This window comes from Grus americana, chromosome 13 (genome assembly GCF_028858705.1).
Source record: "Grus americana isolate bGruAme1 chromosome 13, bGruAme1.mat, whole genome shotgun sequence".
Taxonomy (NCBI): domain Eukaryota; kingdom Metazoa; phylum Chordata; class Aves; order Gruiformes; family Gruidae; genus Grus; species Grus americana.
In genome coordinates this window covers 19,000,662-19,020,647 of record NC_072864.1, presented here as the reverse complement: position 1 = coordinate 19,020,647, position 19,986 = coordinate 19,000,662, and the positions used below count along the sequence as shown (strand labels likewise).

Here is a 19,986-nt window from a genome sequence, read left to right as displayed (position 1 = left end):
TTAGTGCCGATGGGTGATATCGCAGAACAACGTGACTGCAGGCTCATGTGTTCCTTAGTGAGTGATGATCTCAGGCTTCGGAGATACATCAGGTATCTTACCTGAGGTTGGCTGCAGAAGTACTTCCAGAGTTGTTGGGCCATCTTAATTCTTATGCCCGATTTGGTTACTGATGAGCAAAGAAATGGTAATTCAATGGAGTTGTGACTAAATAAATAAAAAGACAGGGAGGAAATCAAACTGTACCTTAAAAGGGAATGCAACTACAATTAGACTTATATCACACAGTGTAAATGATTGGGATGGTCTAATAAAATATTCACAGAGCCTCTTGAAGTGCGTGTTCTATAATATACATTTTAAAATAGTGTTGGATGTTATTGGCTGAAAGCAATTTATCATTCACAGTGAATTTTAGATATAGCTAAGCTCTTGCGCTGAGCTAATGCTCAACTTATTCCTTTTATACTCTGTATTTTGTACTATCCTCCAGAATTAAATCAACATTGCTATTTGCAGCTTTGAAGCCAGTTCATGTCCGTGTGGCTCTTGAATTTTTTGGGAGGGATGAGAACTGAGGCTTTGAATGGGTCATTCCCTGCAAATCACAGCACTCTGTGTTATTCTGAAGCACTGGCTGAAGGAAACTGGCTTTGCAGTTGCTGCTGTTTGTGTCAAGGCAAGTGTTGTACACAATATATGAAGTGTAGCGTAAATAATTTAACTAGCCTTTGAACATGGAAATAGCAACATGATAAAGTAGCAAAACATAACAGGTTTCCAGCCAAACACATCACTGACTAGTTAGCCTAGCTAAAACAAACGTGTGGTTTTTTTCTCAAGTGAAACTGATTTAAATGGAAGGAAAAGGCTGCCGAAAGCTGTGTTTGCAGATTAACAGCACCCTGGTTATTGCAGCTGCAATAACTTCCCCACTGACAGCTGAGCTGGGAGTGTGCACTTGGGAAAGAAGGAAGACAAAAGCGGGCGCAGTTGTCTGCGTGATGAGGGAGAGTTACTGGCATCCGTGGCAATGTCGTGTTTGAGGTGTGACTTTTCGGCACGGCCACGGCACAAGTCAGGGGTCTTGGAAGATCCCAGCTCGGACTTCAGCTGCAATCGTCCTGCTGACTTTGAGGCACTCCAGAGCTGCTCGTTCACCTGCAAAACTTAAGGATCATATTTTTTCCCCAAAATATACAGAAGTAATTTTATATCCCTGCTAAGTAATATTGCTCCAGATGAATGAGTTGGTTTGTGCTGCACATGCTCTGGAGTCTGTACCTCCATTTCCAATAGCATGTAGACAGTCAAAGTTTAGAAGCCACAGTGCTGTCACATCAAGGATTTTCTTAAATGAAAATCTAATTTCTGAATAAACCTGCAGGACTGACACTTGTGTGAGTTTGCACCCGCCTGAGCGGGGAGGCGGATAGCAGCATGCACACAGAAGTGCTAAGCTCCTTTTCTGATCCAGAAAGGCGAGGAGCAGCCCTTGCAGAGCGGTGCTCTATTGAATATCTCTTGGTTGAATTGTTGCAAGCTTGCGTTGTGTGTTATCCTAAAAAAGCCTTAGGCGCAGGATTATCTCGCACATCTTATTTTAGGCATCAGCAGCAGTGTGTATGGAAGGCAAATTTACTATTGGAACTATCAATAAAACATAGTTTGTCTGCTAAATTAGTAATCATGAAAAAAGCTCCCAAGGTTTTTATCTGCTCCCCCCGCCCCCCCTTTTTTTTTAATTATTACAAAGCCAGTTTTAAATTTTGCCGTAGGTGGAAATGTGCCCTCCTAAGACTGTCAATGCTTAAGGATCTGCAGAGTACCTGGGGGGCCTTATTGTTGGCCAATAGTGTCAAGGGAGGTCTAAACTAAAACCTAATAATGATTAAGTTAAATGGCTTCAAGTACTATTTTGGGCTTGTTCAATCACAGATGCCCTTCCGGGAGGGGGAGGGGGGCAGTTTTCAGCCAGCTGAGGAGCAGTGAGTGTGGGGGGACAAAGCTGAGAAGTGATGATGTTTTTATCCGTCTTTTTGTTCACCATTGTGATGATAGAACTGGGAGCAGCCTTCTGCTATGCCGGCTTTTGCAGTTCTGTGATTAAGGCTGAAACTCCATCATTATAAAGCTTATTTTCAATGCGCTTCCTTTTTTCTTTCTCTGGAAAAAAGTCATATTTCTCCTTTGAGGCACTATCTTCTGGGACATTGGGTAAAAATTGGGGAGAGTTTTAAAAATGATGATACTTGAAACGTTGGCTGTGATTTTTCTTTTTGAAATTTGTTTTAATACTTTCAGACTTATTTTTAACTCCTGCAAAGCTTGTCCTAAAACTTGATTCGTTTTGTTTGGCTGGGCTTACTGAGCATAAGGATGTCTGGGTGTTTTTTGGAGGGAAATATGAGGATTAAAGACCTGTTTTGGTGTGTAAAAATCATTGTTTATAACTTTAATGGTTAGAAATGGAAATAGAGTGGTTTCTGGCTCAGTTTGCTGGAGCCAAACAAGCTGAGGGAGAAGGAAGCGTGCAGGAGAGGCACCTGGGAAGGAAAATGAAGCATGGTTCAGGAATGGCATTATTGAAATGTGGACTTTGGGAAGCTATAAGGCTGGTATGTCACTCTGTCCTTCATGTATGCACTGTTGGGTTACATTTTACTAGATATGAAGCACAGAAGAAATGAACAGTACAGCAGTATGTAGGTGTAAACCAAGAGACGGCACCAAGGGCTGCTCATCTCACAGCGTCGTGCCTCAGGCCCAGCTCAACAACGAGAGTCTTGGAAGCCCATTGCAGTCATTGGCCTCTTGGAATCGTGTTAAAGCTCAGCGTGGCAGGTTTGCATAGTGCCTCCAAACTGGTACTTACAGGAATGATATCTGTGGCGGGATGAGTAGTTGGTACCTTATATTACTGACATCCAGCATGAATCCCAGCTGCGGGCATGGTTATTTTAGAATACGGTGGATGTCTTTTTCTTAGCTTGCTGCAGTTAGACTATTATAAGCCTTTGAGGAAATGATTGCTTCTCATCAACACGTGTGTTTTGGATAACTGGAGGAGTACAAGTACTTTATTCCATGACAATTCCAGGTCTAATCAGATGCATGTCTTGGGTAGCAGGCACGTATATTTGTTGCAGGTGCATCTTTTTCACGTTATCTCCTCTGTAGTAAAATGCATTGGAAACACAAAGAAAATAATGTCTAGTCTACTGGACTAGGGATTAGTGACTTCTGTAACTCTTCATGCTGCTATAAATACTGGGAGACAATTGCGGTTTCAGTGGAGTTTAAAGGGAGGAAGTGAGACAAGTGAATATTGCAACCACTGAAGGGATCATAGAATCACAGAATGGTTTGGGTTGGAAGTGACCTCAAAGCCTATCTAGTTCCAACCCCCCTGCCATGGGCAGGGACACCTTCCACAAGACCAGGTTGCCCAAAGTCCCATCCAACCTGGCCTTGAACGCTTCCAGGGATGCGGCATCCACAGCTTCTCTGGGCAACCTGTTCCAGTGCCTCACAGTAAAGAATTTCTTCCTAATATCTAATCTAAATCTCCCCTCCTTCAGTTTAAGGCCATTACCCCTTGTCCTGTCACTACATGCCCTTGTAAACAGTCCCTCCAGCAGAGTAATCCCAAGAAAACTGAGTTGATACTTCAGTTTGGCAGCTCCCTGGTGCAGGTGGTACATGGTGGTGGGTTCAGACAGAACCTGGCTTGTTGGCTGTGCTGTTTGCAGCAGCTTTCAGTGGAAATGGGAGCAATGGGAACAGGCAGCTAAACCTCACCAGGTACTTAGGAGAAGCTTTTCCCTGACTAGCATGGCCTTGATATAACTAGTCCCACAGGACTTAACTAATATTTGGTTGACTTTCTGCTATGGAGGAAACTTCAGGCATCATATTGATTTGGCCCAAGATATTATGTGTATTTATTTGCCAGCAAAGATGTACAGAAATACTAGTGCTCTGTTTTAATACAAACTCAGCTGTTTGCCGATCAGCAGTGACTATTTAAATTGACCAATCTACCTCACCCTGGCTGGAGATCAAGGGATCAGCACTTAATTTCATTCCTTGAATAAAGATTTTTATATATATATATCTCCACATGGAAATATCAGAACATGAAAGGTTAAATCAATATGGAGTTTTACATTGCTTAAAGGGCATTTGCATCAAAGCAGCCATGAATGCAATTCACTTGTTTAATGAATTTTTTATGCTTATTTAATGAATTTCACAAAGGTTTGGTGTTTTTCATAAAATGGATAAGGACTTCCAGTTTTATGAAATAATAAAAATGGAACTGAAGTTATGAAATGAGCAATCTCATTAGTTAGGCATGATATATTCATATGAAAGTGTACATGTTTCTGAATTATTGCAAGCAGCTGTATTGCTCAAACTGTAACTCGTTATAATAGTATTGCAAATATGCCTTTAGTTAAGATATCAGAAAGTGACAGAAAGAAATTAGATCTTGATTGCTAATAATGATTTAATTAATACTTATTGTATTTGGCATACTATAGATGCGTTCTTTCTTTTGAAAGTGTATTCTTCCTTGGTAGATAGTGAAATGCAGCACTATTTCTAGCCCCTCTTTGCTAGAATTCTAGCTTAATTTTGCATTTGCAGAGCTTTACCCTCTCTTTTATTATCCTGATGAACAGAGGAAAATACCATGATGGTCTGCCAGTAGTAAGAACATGCCTTATTTTGCACCTTGGTGCATCTGTAATCTAATGTTCTATGGGAATTTCATCATCTTGCTAAAAAGTTCTCCCAACTTGATGACACTTCAGAAGCGAGAGGGGGTTGTGTGAATATCTCTTCGTGAAATAACTTGACTGGGTGACTGTACACCGCAGGGTTGCTTGCTGGTGGGATGTTGTGCTCTTCTCCAGCAGGAACAGCAGCAAGGCTGTCCTCCTGTTTGGAAAGGACAGGTGGATGTAGTCATGCTGTCTTATTAAATTTGTGTTTGAAAGCTGCTGTCCTGATTTGGAGCACATGGTGTAACCTTTGAGTTCAGTGGGGTTGCTCATGGACACCAAAATACAAGCTTGGGCTGAGGTGTTGCTGTGTACTGACTGATTCCTGTTGGCGTCTGTGTGTCTCTGGGCTCGCTGGCCATCTGGGAACCACCACACCAGTTAGGAAGCGTACCCCAGTTCTATTCGCTAGCCTGGGTATTTGCATTGTGCTAGGGTTGTGGATGATACCTGAGCATGTTTCCTTTATCCTTTTCCCCTTCAGCTATTGCAGCCAAACCTTCTTTTACTTCCCTTCCCTTCCTTTCCCTTCCTTTCTGACACTTTGGAGTGACTTACGAGTGCCCTATCCAAAACAGCCTTTACAACATGCCATAACCAGAATATTGTAACTGCACCCAGTGAAGCAGCTCCAAGTGGAGTAAAGGAATCCCACTGCCCAGCCTTGCTGGTTTACAGCCCTCGTGCTCTGCCAAGGTAGCAGGCAAAAATATTGCAGTAATAAGAGATAAATTGGGGCTTTCAAAATTAATGATCTTGCCTTATTAGATATCCACTGTGCATAAGTAATCTTGTTAAATATATGCATTAAGACACAACAAGGCAGGGCAACGTGGTAGGATAATGGTCCATCATCAGTGGTTATTAGAGGAAAAGGAGAAATGAAAGGCCTTTTCACCCATGAAGTGTCATTATCCTGCTCTTTGGCATGCTTTGAAGCCTTCTTGTGATTGTGCAATTAGCCAAATAAGAAACTTAAAGAAAAAAAAAAAGCAGCATTTACATCTGCTTGTGCTCTGTCACCTCCCGCCGGGTGTCGGCGTGCCGGTGGAGCTGGTGCTGTGCCTGTGCCGCAGCGGAGCGGGGCTGTGTGGCAGAGCAGCTCCAGCCTGCCTGGCCCTGCAGCGGTGCTGGGGAGGGGGCTGCCTCCTCTGTTGGAGTCCCTGCTGGGCAGCTCGGGGCCCCAGACCACTTGCTCTTGGAAGCTCATGCTGCTGTATCTGCACTACTGGCATGACTTGTCTGAGCTGGATTCAGGATGATTTTGCATGGTGCAGTTTTTGTCTCTGTTATGCCTCAGATGTGTAAATATTGGTATATTTATTCTTAGAAATCAAATTCAATGTGAATTAAGACTTTAAAGAACAGGTTGGGGCTCTGCATGCTCCAAGGGGTCCTGTCCCTTCCCTTTCCCAGGCTTGGCTCTCTTCTCCCACCATAGACTCTGTGTCCTCGCAAACTAGAGAAGAAACAGTGGTTTATTCCTGAAGACAGAGGCACTTTACAAAAGCAGCAGACGCGTGGCATGGTTAGGTGGTTTTTCCCTGTATTACAGAGCAAATCTGCCCTTGAGCCTGGGCTTGGTACTGAGGACTCCTGAGGCCATGGCAGCAGCTTGACCGATGCTCTAGGTTTGGAGGCGAGGCTCAGGAACCCTCCTGGAGCTCAGCCAGCCTAATTACAGTGCAGCTATTGTGGGCAACAGTACCTGAGAGTTTCATAGCGTTGCACCAGATTTAATAACTAGCTGGTATTTAATTTGTGGTGTGGAATAACATCTCTTATTATATCTAACATAAATATTTACTTGAGAGATTCAACTAAAAAAACATTTGCTTGCCTTCAAAGCCTATCAATTTCTCATCTATGGCTGACAAAGAAAGCTTTGAGTGCTTAAATTCATTTCTAGAAATTAAATTACAATTTTCAACACTAAAGCTTCTGTGATTTCAGACACTTTTTCTTTCCTTTTATTGTGTTTGACAGCAACTAGATTCTCAAGGTAAGTGGTGGAATGTAGTCCTATGTAAATGTAAAGCATAAAATGAAAACTGGGGGGAAGAAAAACATTTAAGGTAGGAAATTAGAACAGTTATTGAGTTCCACACTATGGTTAATGAGTGTGCAGAAAGAAAACATCTTCTTGGCCTAGTGAGCTGGAGCATTACAACTGTTGCAACACTTCTTCTGTTTTTAGAAGGAAATAAGTAATAACCCTGACACATGGGAAGTCTTCAGTTTGCATTTTTTAATGCCTCAGGGGAGTGCAGTGTTTCTGGTTTAGAATCTGTTAAAATTTTCTTTAAAAGGCAGGTTTTGTTCTGAAACCAAAACAAAAATTAACATATTAAGCATATCTGTAGGTCAGGAGTGTATGGGAGAGGGCTTGGCTGCTTCACCAGGACATGGCTTTTTTAGAATTGCTCAGCTGAGGTTAGGCTATGGAGGAAAGACTGAAAATTACTGTCTCTTACTGAAATAGATTCAGTGTATTTGGAATTTATGCTGTGTTGCCCTGGGTAGAATTAAAAGCAGGCTGTAATTGCACTGGAGCAGAGGGGGCTTGTGCACTGGTTCTCAGTTTTGGGGTGCTCAGCCATCCTGCTGGGGAGGGGAGGTCAGAATGGGACGGTGCTGCCCAGGTGAACCCTCTCACCGTTCACCGACTGCAGCCAGAGGTTGTAAAGGTTACCCCTCCGTCTGGGAGCAGAGGAGAAGACACGTCTAAAGCTTGTTGGGGACGTGCTGTAGCATCCCATTAAAAGTACCTTTTGTCTGCGTTGCTGGTAAGCTTATACTGTCCTCACTGTTATGCTTTAACTGGACTTTTCTCATGTGTGGTTGGTAGTAAAACGTCTGGGCTAAATTGTTTTATGCTGAGCTGAGTCCTGAGATAAATTAAATGATTCAGTTTTTAATGTACGTGGCACAATGTTGTGCAGTTGAAAGATATCTGAAATTGTTGTGACTACATCCCTGTGGTTATAGCCAAGGTATAGGGCCATTTGGCCTGAATTAATAAATATTGCTTCTCCCCTAGGGTAATTAGCTGTATGGAATATCCTGCTAACACAGCTATGCAGCTTCTAGTATCACACTGAATGTCTTAGGAGGTACAGCGTACAGTTTTGCACACTGCTGCTGCATGCAGTTTACAAATACCCTTGCACACTTCATGTGCTATTTAAAAATCCCTTTCATGCAAAAATTGGAGTATTTTCATCTCCTGATACTGTTACTGAGCAAGCTGATTAAAGGTGTGAGCAGTTGATCAATATTTTATCTTTTCCAAGCTCATATGTTCATTATTATTGACACAGTGTGGCTGGTGTCCTTCAGTCTGACAAGTAACATCCCAAACAAAAGTAATTGGGATTTTTTTTAATGATACTTTCTTTGGGAAATGTCTCAGGGCCAGGCTGCAGCTTGTGGTTGAAGCTGGAGAGGGGATGTTTAAACTCTACTAGGTATAAATAATGTGGGACAGGGCTGGGACCCTCAGTCCAGTCCCCCTCCTGGGCTGGGAGCAGCCAGGTTGTGAGCCGCGGGGGGCTCGCGTGCCCAGGGAGTGATTCCGGAGCCAGCCTGGGCTCGTTCGCCCTTCTTCTTTCTCTGGGCCAGAAATTTCACTCAGGCCCCGAAACTAAAGGGTTGACTGACACCGTAACGTTCTGCAAAACAGCCAGCTTGTGCCCAGCTGCCATCAGCCCTGTCCCCTCCCTCTCGAACCTGCTCTGGCAAAGTTTTCTGTTTGGAGCAGGAGCAGCAGGGCTTTGTTTCTTGCTGCCTTGAATGGCTGGGAGCAATTGTGTTTGTGCCCTGCCCCTTGCTACTTCTCAAACTTAAAAGCTGCTCTGAAGTTTCTATTACCTTTTTTTGTTTCCTAGAGATGTGGAGCTTAAAACTAAATGGTTCAAATCTGGATCAAGATTAAATAATTTGGGTCAGGGCATAGTCTCAGATGCCCTCCAGGAAACACAGTCAGTGGTTAACCTAATCAGCTCCTGTAATTCCACCAAATTCAGCTGAAACAGCGTTTCTCCAGTAGAAGGAAACTTGAAGCTTAATAGCAAGCATCCTGATTTTTTAACTGTGCCTGAGAATAGTTTTGGCTCTGGTATTTGGAGCAAAACCCAAAAGCAGTGTCAGGGCATTGGTTAGTGCTGGTGCTCAGCAGCTGGGTCCTGGTGCTTCCTAAGTGTTGTGATGCCTCTTTCTTAGTATCACGTAATAATTAAGGGTGATTCTTTGGGTTAGAGTAGTTCAGAAATTATATTGCTGATTTTAAATAAGTACACAGGCAAGTTTGCAAACTGAAATAGAGATTAAACCAAACAAACTTTACTGTTGTCAATGAAGTTTGATTTTTTATTTTTGTGTGTATACATAATATACACATACACTTTTTAATGCCTCCAGAACTTGCAGCCTTCCCTAGAAAGGACTCTGATCCATAAAGGCTTGTCCTCTGTAAAACAGAGTGGCCCTGCTGAGCTCCAGGCTGTGGAGGTGCTAGGGAAACCTGGGCAGGTGCTGTGTGAAACTGCAGCTTCTTGTCTGATGATGCCATTTTATGCGATCAACTCCAAAAGCCTTAAGACACACTTGGGAGAGATCACCGGAGGGATTGGGCATCTACTTCCACTTACGCCTTTGAAGCTCTTCCTTGTCTTGTGTCTTTTTTTCATATCATTCACACACACCTTATGAAAAAAGTTACTGGGAAAAGGCATAAACCAACTTGTTTTGGGAGGCTGGGGTGACCCAGGTTCGATACGTAACCGCGTCGCTGACAGTCAGTGGCTCTCTACCTCCTCCAGTGCCATGGTCCCACCGCAGCCCCTTGCTGAGGCATTTGTAGAGAAGGTTTTTCCACTTGCTGTGAGCAGACTCCTGGTTGCATCCAGTGCCTGCTAAAGTAAAAGGAGAGTCCAACAGGGCCCCAAATGTCAAGCTCTTAGGGCTGCTACATATTTCTCTGCTTGGGGGAGAGGCCAAGTGTTTGCAACTTTAGAATGTAAAAGCACTTGGTTGTCACGTGCCATTAGCTGTTTAAAGCGTGACATCTCAGGAAACGCTTCATCGTAATCCTCCAAATGAAGAAATCTGAAGTGAACTTCAAACTGTTTGCTCAGTTTGGGTATCAAGTTACAGGGTCAGACCATGAACTCAGAGTTGTACCTAGTCTCAAATTGGTTTAAACTGCAGGCAGACAGTTCAAGTCCTGAAAAATCAACTTTCACATTTTCTTTACCTTTGATTTACACGTAAAACCTAGGAGCAATGCCTACATGACAGAGCTTGTCCAGATACTCTTCTCCAGCTGTTTTCCCTGAGATCCCTTTTGCGCAACAGCACTGTTAGTTTAGCTTTATCATCTGCTTGAGTCTGCTTTCCTCTTCCTGCAGCCAGATGAGTGATGGGAAAAGCTGCATTGAGAGTATATACGTTGGCTACCTGGGCTTTTGCTGCTGGATCTATTTCACCCCAAAAAGAAAAGCTTGGATCTATGATGCTGTGTGAGGCAGAAAGTGGTTCTTATGTGTTTGGTTTTGTTCCTCAGTAGTATTTTAGTCGTCTTGCTCTGTTAAGTGGTCCAGCAGAAGATGTGTATGGTATGTAAGGGCCAGCAATCATGGCTTGCCAAGGCAGCCAGTGAAAACAGCTTTGTAGTCATCCTGATGTGAAACTCTCTCACTAATAAGAGTATGAAAACAGAAATTACATAGTGTTGTGTGGAACAAAGTTTATTCAACTGTGATGTTCAAAGGTCCTATTAAGCTGTCAGTTTGGTCTGCGTTGTCCTTGATTTTGCTCCACCAAAATTTAACATGTTTTCAGTTCTCAAAGCCAAACCCTTCCAAACTGAGCTCTGTCTCCACCCAGGTTAGTGCCCTTCAGAAAGATTTTTGTTACTTCAAGATGTCATGATTGTCTGTCTGGTCAGAAATCCTTCATTCCTTGTTTATTATCTTTTTTTAACATCATGGTCCATATTCATCCCTGTGGATCCCTCCTCTAAGGGGCTAATTTGCCTCTGACTTCTGGTAATAAAGAGGGGGAGGGTATTTGTGGCTGGTGGGCTGATAGCTGTGCAGCATGTTAGCTGTCCCTAATGTTATTCAAATTAAATCCAGGGCTGGGAGAGAGTCTTTGTGCAGATGAATTCATATGAATCCTTGTGAAGAAAGCAGAGATACTAGTGGACCTGGTGATGAATTTAATGATGGTGGTATTAACAAAAACCGCATGATTACTGGTGAACAGGGATAGACTTATTTCTTTAAAAGGTCTGTACAGTTGAGTATTGTTTTTTCTTTTCTATAAAAACATTTCCTATCACTTGTTTTGATACAGGGAAAACATTTCTATTAAAGACTGTAATTGGGGTAAGTCTTGCTTCATTTCCACGTTATTCATCTCTGATTGACTTCAAAATACTATTACCACTGCTTGTTAGATTGCTCCCCACACCGTAGTGAGCAGTCGTGGCCTTCTCTTTCCTTGAAGAGCCCTCTGGTCCTGACATGGGCACAAACAGTTTGAGCAGGCTTCTTGCTGAGTAGCGCAGACCTGCTTGTTGGGCTGCAAGTATTGATCATCCTGCTGCTCCTTTTTGCTTGTGCCATAACATCGTGCTGGGGCTGAGCCTCTTGTAATCCATCTTCACAAGATGAAGAGGGACACCATCACATCCTACAAGACCAGCAGTAGCGCTAAGCGATGTGTAATGGATGTGACTCTGAATCATTTGCTTTTGCTTGTTTTAATATTGGAGACCAAGGGATGGACGAAGGGATAAAGAGAACTATGAATTGTTAAGAGTCTTGCCTTAAACTTGTGAATCCTTTGTACAACATCTGCATGTTGTTTCGCTTCCTTCCCCGCTGCTTTAGAGCGCGCTGGATCAGTGAGGAACAGATAGCTCAGTTCATAAAGCAGCGCTTCTGTAAGCTATACACAGTTGGGGAATGTGCTTCTGGTGGATTTGTTCCATGAAATGCAAGGGAAGGATTCATGAGTACATAAAATAACAGCCTAATCAAAGAAATAAACAAGAACAAGTCTGTAATCTTCACAAAATTGGGGGAAAAAAGTGCTTCTGATGGACTTGCTCCTACTGTTTTCTTTGTAGCTGTTTCCAGAGCTCAGACCATCTGTTCCTTGTTGTAGGTTGTTAAGTGAAATGTGCTGCCAATACAAATAGCTCTGCTTGATGTTTGTTTGCATAAATTGTTTTGAAAGCTTCATGACGAATTTTAAGGATTACTTACAGGGGTAGGACTGTGTGGAGGAGGAAATATAAATTTGATGATGCATGTTGGAATCCATTAATTTGTTTGGAATTTATTATAAAAGCGAACATCCTATGCATTTGTTGAAGTGGAGGGAAACAATTTCATCTTGAGCCCAGAAGGTTATGGTGACGATATGCTAACTTGGCCACATCACAGTAAACGTGATCAATCTGCCTTCGCATCTTTCTAAGCTTAGTTGCCTTTACTTACCCAACCAAACTCTATTCAGTATATCCAACTCACAAAATTTCAAAGCAGCAAAATCTGTTTGGGTTTTGTCTGCCTTAGGAGTCTTAGAATCAGTTTTTTCAATCTCTTGGATATTGGACGGTTGTGTGGGATCAGTGGCCTTGAAGTGAGTGACAAAGGTGCGTGGAAGGGAGTTATGCTTGGCTGCTGTTGATTGTATGGTGTGCTGTGACTTGGGATCTGCAGTGATGCTGTGCCATGTATGCCATAGCACATGGGAGGGGATAATTCCTGCTCCCCGAAACTGGTGATCTGAAGGCTGACAGAAGATGAGGGAGGAAATGTGCATGAGGAGAGAGAAAGGATTTGATTAAAGCCATCTAAGTCAGCGGCAGAGCTGGTGTAGCCAGGCTTCTGCATTCTGGCCCGTGTACATGATGGTGCTGCCTGATAGGGAAATGTCTGCAAGCAGTGGGCTTGGAGTAGGTTATACAGAAGCAACTCTTTGCTTGCAGTTGTTTAATTCTGGTAGTTTATCGTTAGCCTTACTGCCTGGGAACTTTGACTAGTTGAAAATCAAAGGGTTACCTTCCTTCCCATCAGACCTTTGAATGTGGATTTTGGATGACGGGGCAGTCAGACGTTCCTCTTGTCTCTACAAAACTGTACATTAAAAACACAACTGCACATGCACCCCCGCACATACGCGCGCACACACATGCTCCTTTGCTGCTCATCACAGCTTCGCAGTGGTAATTCTCTGGTTTTAAGTGAATTGACCTGGCTGCTTTCATCTTCAGGTAATGCAGCCCCAGTTTATAATTCAGACCAGGAGCTTATGGAGATTTAGAAAGAGGCCCAGAGCTTTGCTTTACTGTGCCAGTTAAAGCATTTATACTGATGACAGTTAAATTGTTGAGGGCTCTGTTATTCATTTACATCACAGACACTAAGGTCCTCTGACGACCTACTGCAAATGTAAGCCAGATGTACCTAAACATATCTATTGTACATTTTACTTCATTTCAAACACTTCTCCTGACTTTCAACTCAAACCTTCTGTCTGTCTTGTCATGCTACAGTGTTTAATGATATTTTATTGCATTAGTTCACAAAACCCTTGAGTTTTTCAGTTGTCCTAAGCTAATGGACTGGATCTGTACCCATTTGCTAATACAAGATCTTTTTTAGTAGGTAGCAGAGCTATTAAACATAAATCAAGGTTTCCGATAAAATATTAGGTTTCTACTGCATCTTACAAAAGGATAGTCTGCAGTTCTACCTGATTATTATATCTTACAAGCTATAGTTAAAGCTTGTTTGGGGATTTACTGCATTCCATACCCAGTAATTTCATACAAATCCATAATGATTATTTTGTATGTTCCTTTCATTTAGCTCATAAAAGAAACCACATAGTTTGCTAGCTGTAGAAACGAGAGCCTTCCCCTATTATTTCCTTTGGAAGGATACACTAAGAACCCTTTAAAAAAAAAAGGGGGGTGTGTGTATTTCTTCATTACTTAACCTGTGTATCAAAAATCAGGCAGTATGACGATATCCTGCTGTAAGACAGAACTAGCCTGGCTTGCTACAGGGAGAAAACAACATTTTGTTGTAGCACTAAACTCTTTATGTATTCTTTTGAAAAATGTGTTAAATAGTATAAGCTTTGGGGAGATTTGTAATTGTATTGTCATACCTTCAGAAGTGAACAAGGGTCTCCTATGCACCTTTGGAGCAGGGACTCTTCCTTTTGGAAGAAAAAGGTTGATTATTTGGTGTGTTCTCCGATCCCAGCTGTGAAAAGCGCTTGAGCACAGGCTTGGCTTACCATTGTGCTGGGCACATCCTTCCAAAGTGTCTCCACTCCCTGCTGCTATTTTTAAGTACGTGCTCAAGTCCTGAAGCAAATGCTGATGGTGGTTAGGCTGTCCTGTAGTACTGCTCTTGATAGGGAGGCACTGAAGGATACAGTTCAGAGCATATGCTTCCTCAGAGTGGGATGCAAAGGATATAACTGCACTGTAAGGAACACGTGTCACAACTCGATCTCATTTTTTACTGGTGTAAATACGGAGAATCTTTACAACAACCTTTTGGAGCTGGTTTAGAATTACACGTTGTGAAACAGAGCGCAGTGTGGCTTGTTTCTTGGCCAGAAGGTAAATACAGTTGATTGGAGCTGGTCAGGAACTTCTGATAAAAGATTTTTTTGGAAATGCTGATGCAATGAAACAAAGTTTTAGTGAAAAAGTATCTGTTTGAGATAAAGGAGGGAGCGAGATGGGGCTGTTCACCCAAAATAGCTGCAAGGGGTGTGGGAGTCCCAGGTTCAGGTTCCCTCTGTGGGATTCAGAAAAATCTAGTCTCTCAAGATTCAGGCTTGTGGTTAGCCTTGTGGTTATAATGGGGTGAATGTGTTGTATTTGGGGATGGCGGGATGAAATGTTTTGAAGCTTTGTACTGGAATGCAACGCAGAGAGAAAACCAGCTTAGAAACCTCAAACATTTCCTTGTGAAACAGGAATCTTGTTTGTAGCTTGCCTGTACAACTGTTTTTTCTTTCGTCAAACTTCAGTTTACCCTGGTTTTGAGGCGGTGTTAGCAGCACTGTAATTCTTGCTGTCATCTGCTGTTGCAGTATCTATTACACTCCGTTGTTTAGGAATGTATTAAAATGAGAACTCCCAAGAGTCGATCTGTGGTGCTATTGCAAAGGAGCAAGAGGACAATCACGCAGACAAATGCACCTATGTGGTGGTTGGAGTCAGGCTAGTGATATCGGATGCCTTTGTACTGGATGATAACACTGGAGTGACCTTACAGAGACTCTGTTTCTCCAAAGAAAAACAATGTTAGTTGTTGACTGTACACTATCATTTGAAATACAGTGCTGTCTAAACACATGGGACATGTCATCCTGTATCACTGAAAAAACAGAAGCAAGCATGGTGTATTTGCTGATCACTGGATACAAGTGGTTTTTCTTTCAACATTTCCTCAACTGAAAAAACCCCCACATCTAAGCTTCACAAGTAAACCACTAGAAATAACACTGCTAGAAATGCGATCATCTTAATGAGAATTGAGAAGATAAAACAACTACTACGGCTCAAGGTCGTTCAGGCCGTTACTGAAGTGTGCCACTGTCTGCACCGCAAGGCTCGGAGTTCGTCTGTAATTCAAGGCGTCTCCTACAGCCGTTAGATTTGTGGGGCGTTCCTCTCCACGGAGATGCTGACTTGGGGGCCATTGCGTTGGCTCTGGGGATGACCCCAGCTCTCCACTGGATGTCAGTGTTCCCCAGGAATGCAGCTGCCGGAGCACTTATCTGGCAGTAAAAAAAAAAGGGGGGGAGAGAAAAACTAAAGAAAATTAAAGAACAAAACAACCTTGACTCTTTAGGAAAGCTGTTTAGAAACTAGTTTTTTGACTGTTCACATCAGCCTTAATTATACAGCAAACCTCAGCAGAAAGATCGTGTTTACACTAAAAGACATCTTACGTGACTTCCGGGCTCACATGCCAAAAAGACTTGGATTTAGTTTCAGAAAAAACAAATGAACATTCTTCACTCATCTCCCCACAGTCTTGATATTTTGATATGCTGTAAAGTGAGTGATTCTGTTTTTGTCTCTGACAGTTTTTCTTTTTTCAATAGCCACAAAAAAATATTTTTTCAAATCAGTGAAAGCATGAGTGTGTCACTAAATGATTGATTGCTTGCTGGGTTTCAGCCTTTGATAATTAAGCTTAACACAATGTCTCCTCTTCACTGGAGAATGGTATTGTGCCAGATTCAAACGACACATGAAAAATTGAAACCAGAAAATAAAAACCTTTTAAAAAACCAACTGCTCCCATCTGTTGTGCAGTTCAGAAGGGAACATAACGGTGGTAGAGGCACAGAAAACAGGAGGAGTGATGAACTCCTTCACAGGCTCCACCTTCTATGCTCATAGAAGTGCCTCCATATGAAGTTCTTGTCTTGAAGATCTGACTGTTTTTTTTTTTTACACTGAAATGGATTCACAAAGAGGGAATTTCAACAAGGATTTTGCCGAGCAACCGAGTGGTATTTGTAGCACATGTCCAGCTGTATCTTTACTGACTAGTTGAGAATGTGTTGAGTGTGAAGATGTAGTCCTGTATCTTAGAACATGATGCTTCTCAACAAAAGGGCAAATTTCTAAATGGAAGTCCAGAAGATGTTTCTGGCCCTGATGTGGAGTATATTTGAGGGCCCTCTCACCAATTCAGAAAAACCACCCCCAAACCTGAAGTGCATCTTCATCTCAAACTTGCTCAGCAATATTAATGAGCCTTGTGCTTGTTAACTGACTTCTCCCAGGCTGTAACAAGGTTAGCTCCTTCAGTCAGACTTCAAGGTTTTTAACCTAAAAAAACCCCCCAAGGCACAAATGTGTGTGATCCCTGGGTGACCTGAGAATTACAGGTGAGCACCATTGGGTGAATGTCCTGGTGCTTTCACTCAAAGATATCTTGCCTTCTAAATCTCAAAAGAATAGCAGAACACCAGGACCAGGGTTTGATCTTACCAAAACTTCAAGACAAAAGTTCCCATGCATCTCTTGGAAACTTTACTTTGATAAAGATTTTTGACCTGTTATTTTAAATGGATTTAGCTCTGTTTAGATAGTCATCCCAAGCTAAGGATGTTGTCTTTTGCATTACAGATTCACTTGCAGAGGAGCAAGCCCCACGTCTGGGGACAGGAGTGATCAGCGATTTCAAACCAGGCCATGAACTGACCTTGTTGCATGTCTTCCACGAGAGAGGTGACACGTGTGCAGGGCAGGGAGGGAGAGACGCTGAACAGCTCTGAAAGGTGGGTAAAGCTTGGGACTGACTGTCCCACATGTCTCTGGCTTTCCAGAGGTGTTTGTCTACGCTTGGGGTAGATTCATGTCGTGACACTTAGTTGTGCGCAGCACAATGTTGAAGTTAAGCTGTGCTGGAGTAATGTGCTGAATAGGAATTACGTACTTCCCCTGGAAGTGGTCTGCATTTGATGCAAAGCAGTGAGCCAGGTCATTATTCTCGTTATATTTTGGGGCAGAATGTTTGGGCCTGACTTGTCACCTATGTAAAGATGCAAGAGAGCAAACCCCTTTTATCCAAAAGACACTCTGAAATCTCTCTGAGGCTCGTAGCCAGATCTGATTCAAGAAAGGGATTCTAGACAAAATTGGAAAAACCTCAGCAGAACTTTGTCTTCTGGACAATATAGCTGAGGCTGCTACTCACTCTCTGAGAAGCCAGTAAGCAAATAAACCAATTTTCTCTTGCTTTTGGTTGAAGGTCTGACTTTTTTTAGAAGCTCTGCAACCTCTGAGCTGCTGGAAAGCTGAACCAGAGGGGTTAACTGATAAACACTTCCAAAAAATTGGGTTACTTTATGCTATTCCTTAAGGTTGTTAGTGCTGTCCAAGCTAAACTCCTGTCTTGTCTTCTGTAAACTTCTACGAACTATCATGTAAAAAGCCAAATGGAAATGTCTGCTTCGTGTTTTTATCCCCCACTTTATTTGTTGCCTTGTTGCCCTGCTTTAACTGTCATAATATAGTGGGTCAGGAGTTATGGTACTTAATGCCTCATGAATGTGGGTAAGCAAAACTGCAGGTAAATGGGTTACTGTGTGAGGTTGATTTTTCTCTAGTGAATTAAGGCAACTTGTGCATGTGTGACCTATGATGAATTTCAGCAGAGGCCATGGTGCTAAAAGTAAGATCACACAACACCCAGTGGAGCTGTGCAGTCAGAGCTGTTTCGAGTTGCACTAGGGACGACTGAACCTTGTGACGCTTAGGGTGCAAAGTTATGTGATTTGCTCTTTAGTCTTCTAGATTAAATTATCATAAGCAAACAAAAGAAAATGGCAAACAACGTAAATATGGGAAGATGCTTGTCTGTAGCTTTAGCAATGGATTGTCTGACACTTGAAGTGACTTCTGCAGGCTGCTAAAATATTTTCTGAATTGGATACAGCTGGGGAACTGTCTGATAGGAAGCTGAAGACTGGCCTGTCCCATAGCGCCTATATGTCTGACATGCTGAGAATCTTCCCCCTTTCTCCCCCCCAACTTTTTTTGAGGTGTCAAATACCTGTAAAACTCTGAACGTGTCAGACCTGTAGGGAAATAAGCCTGGTGAACTAAGCTGTATTCACTGAATTCCAGTAATAAGTTGAAGGATCTAACCTTTGAAGGAGCAGATTGATGTAGCCTGATTGACAGCCAGGATGGATGCAGCACTCTGCGGAGAAGCCAGGCCACAGAAATCCCATCTAACTTGCATCACTGGGGAATCGGCATCTGGGCTGCTAAGTTTCTATGTGACTCTTCGTAAAATGTAATCTTTACTATTCGTTCCTACAATGTGTTTTCTTTCCTTGTGACCACCGCACAGTGTTTGTTTGATCATGCTGAGAACCCACATCTTATCTGGTCTTCTAACTCTTTCCTTTTGAAAGAGATAATGGAGGAAGGGGGGATCAGAGCAGGGAGGGAGAGTGGTGTTGTGGATAAAAATCCTATTTGCATCTGCACAGTTAGTTACAGTTGAATATTAAAGCTCCTGTTATTTTCAGCAGCCTTTACAAACTAAGACTTAAATTCTGTTTAACTCTTACTGGAGATGTAGTTTTGGCTTTTTTTCCTCCAAGAAAGATACTCAAGTTGCTCCGCACTGGGAGGTTTAGAGTTCATGCAGTGCATACATGAATTAGAAACAAATAGGCTTAATTTCCTAAGGTCTTACAGGACTGTTAATGGTTAAGCCTTGCTAAGGGATTGTGCTTTCTTCCTTTACCAGTTCTCTCCCCTTCATCTAGAACAACAACATTTTTACTTCATACAGTCACTAGGAAAAAAAAAAGTTACTTCGTAAGTGACCCTTGACTGTATTGGCTCTCATGGCTGACCCTAGGTTAAAGGATACCGAGATAGCTCAAGCCTGCTTTTTGTCAGTGTTTCCCCTCTACAGGAACTCCTGGAGATGCCTTGGTGGGAATCCAGTGATAAAACTGGAGCTCATTTCTCACTTACAGAAAGGAAAACAAAACTGAGGAAAGAATGTTTCCTGCTACTCTTTGGTCAGTCGATAAGCTTAATTGGCCAGGCCTGCCTGCTGTACATTGATTGTACCTACTAATAAAAGAGCTATTGATTGGCACTTTATTTAGCACTGGCTTGCATGGACGATAGTTCCTGCTAATGTTATTACTACATCAACCTTTTCCTGTTCCCCAGCTCTTTAGCGCTATAAATTATGTCAAATGCCACCAGGGTTTTCAGTATTCTTGGACTCTTGGACAGTTTTTGAAGTTTTTGACCTCCTTAGTACACAGTGTGTCATCTCTAATATGTGTAAAAGTGTCTAATGGGATGGGGGAGAAATGTAGATGCTAACTTGTTATGAAAAAGTACTGAAATTGTTATGCCTACATTTTAGTTTTAATTGGACCTCAGAAATCAAAGAAATTGATATTCCTTGACATCTATTTAATGTGACTCTGATTAGTGAGCAGTGGTGGCAGATTAATGGAGACAAATACCTTTATCTGGAAACCTGCACTATCTTCCTAACCTTGCTATTACCAGTAGAGGTCAGCGTCCAGGCTCCTGTCTATGTGAAAGCCCCAGATAATGTAAAGATGGGAATTGGTTAAATAAACTTAAGAGACT

The 19,986-nt window shown here is 42.4% G+C and overlaps 1 long non-coding RNA gene across 1 annotated transcript in view; it reads left to right on the top strand.

The window, feature by feature from the left end:
• The window catches only part of LOC129212193 (uncharacterized), a 116,484-nt gene that overhangs the window by 79,076 nt on the left and 17,422 nt on the right, over positions 1 to 19,986 (top strand). Inside the window, exon 2 of the long non-coding RNA XR_008579096.1 lies at positions 16,978 to 17,129. This is a non-coding gene — a long non-coding RNA (uncharacterized LOC129212193). The remainder of the gene's footprint in view (positions 1 to 16,977; positions 17,130 to 19,986) is intronic.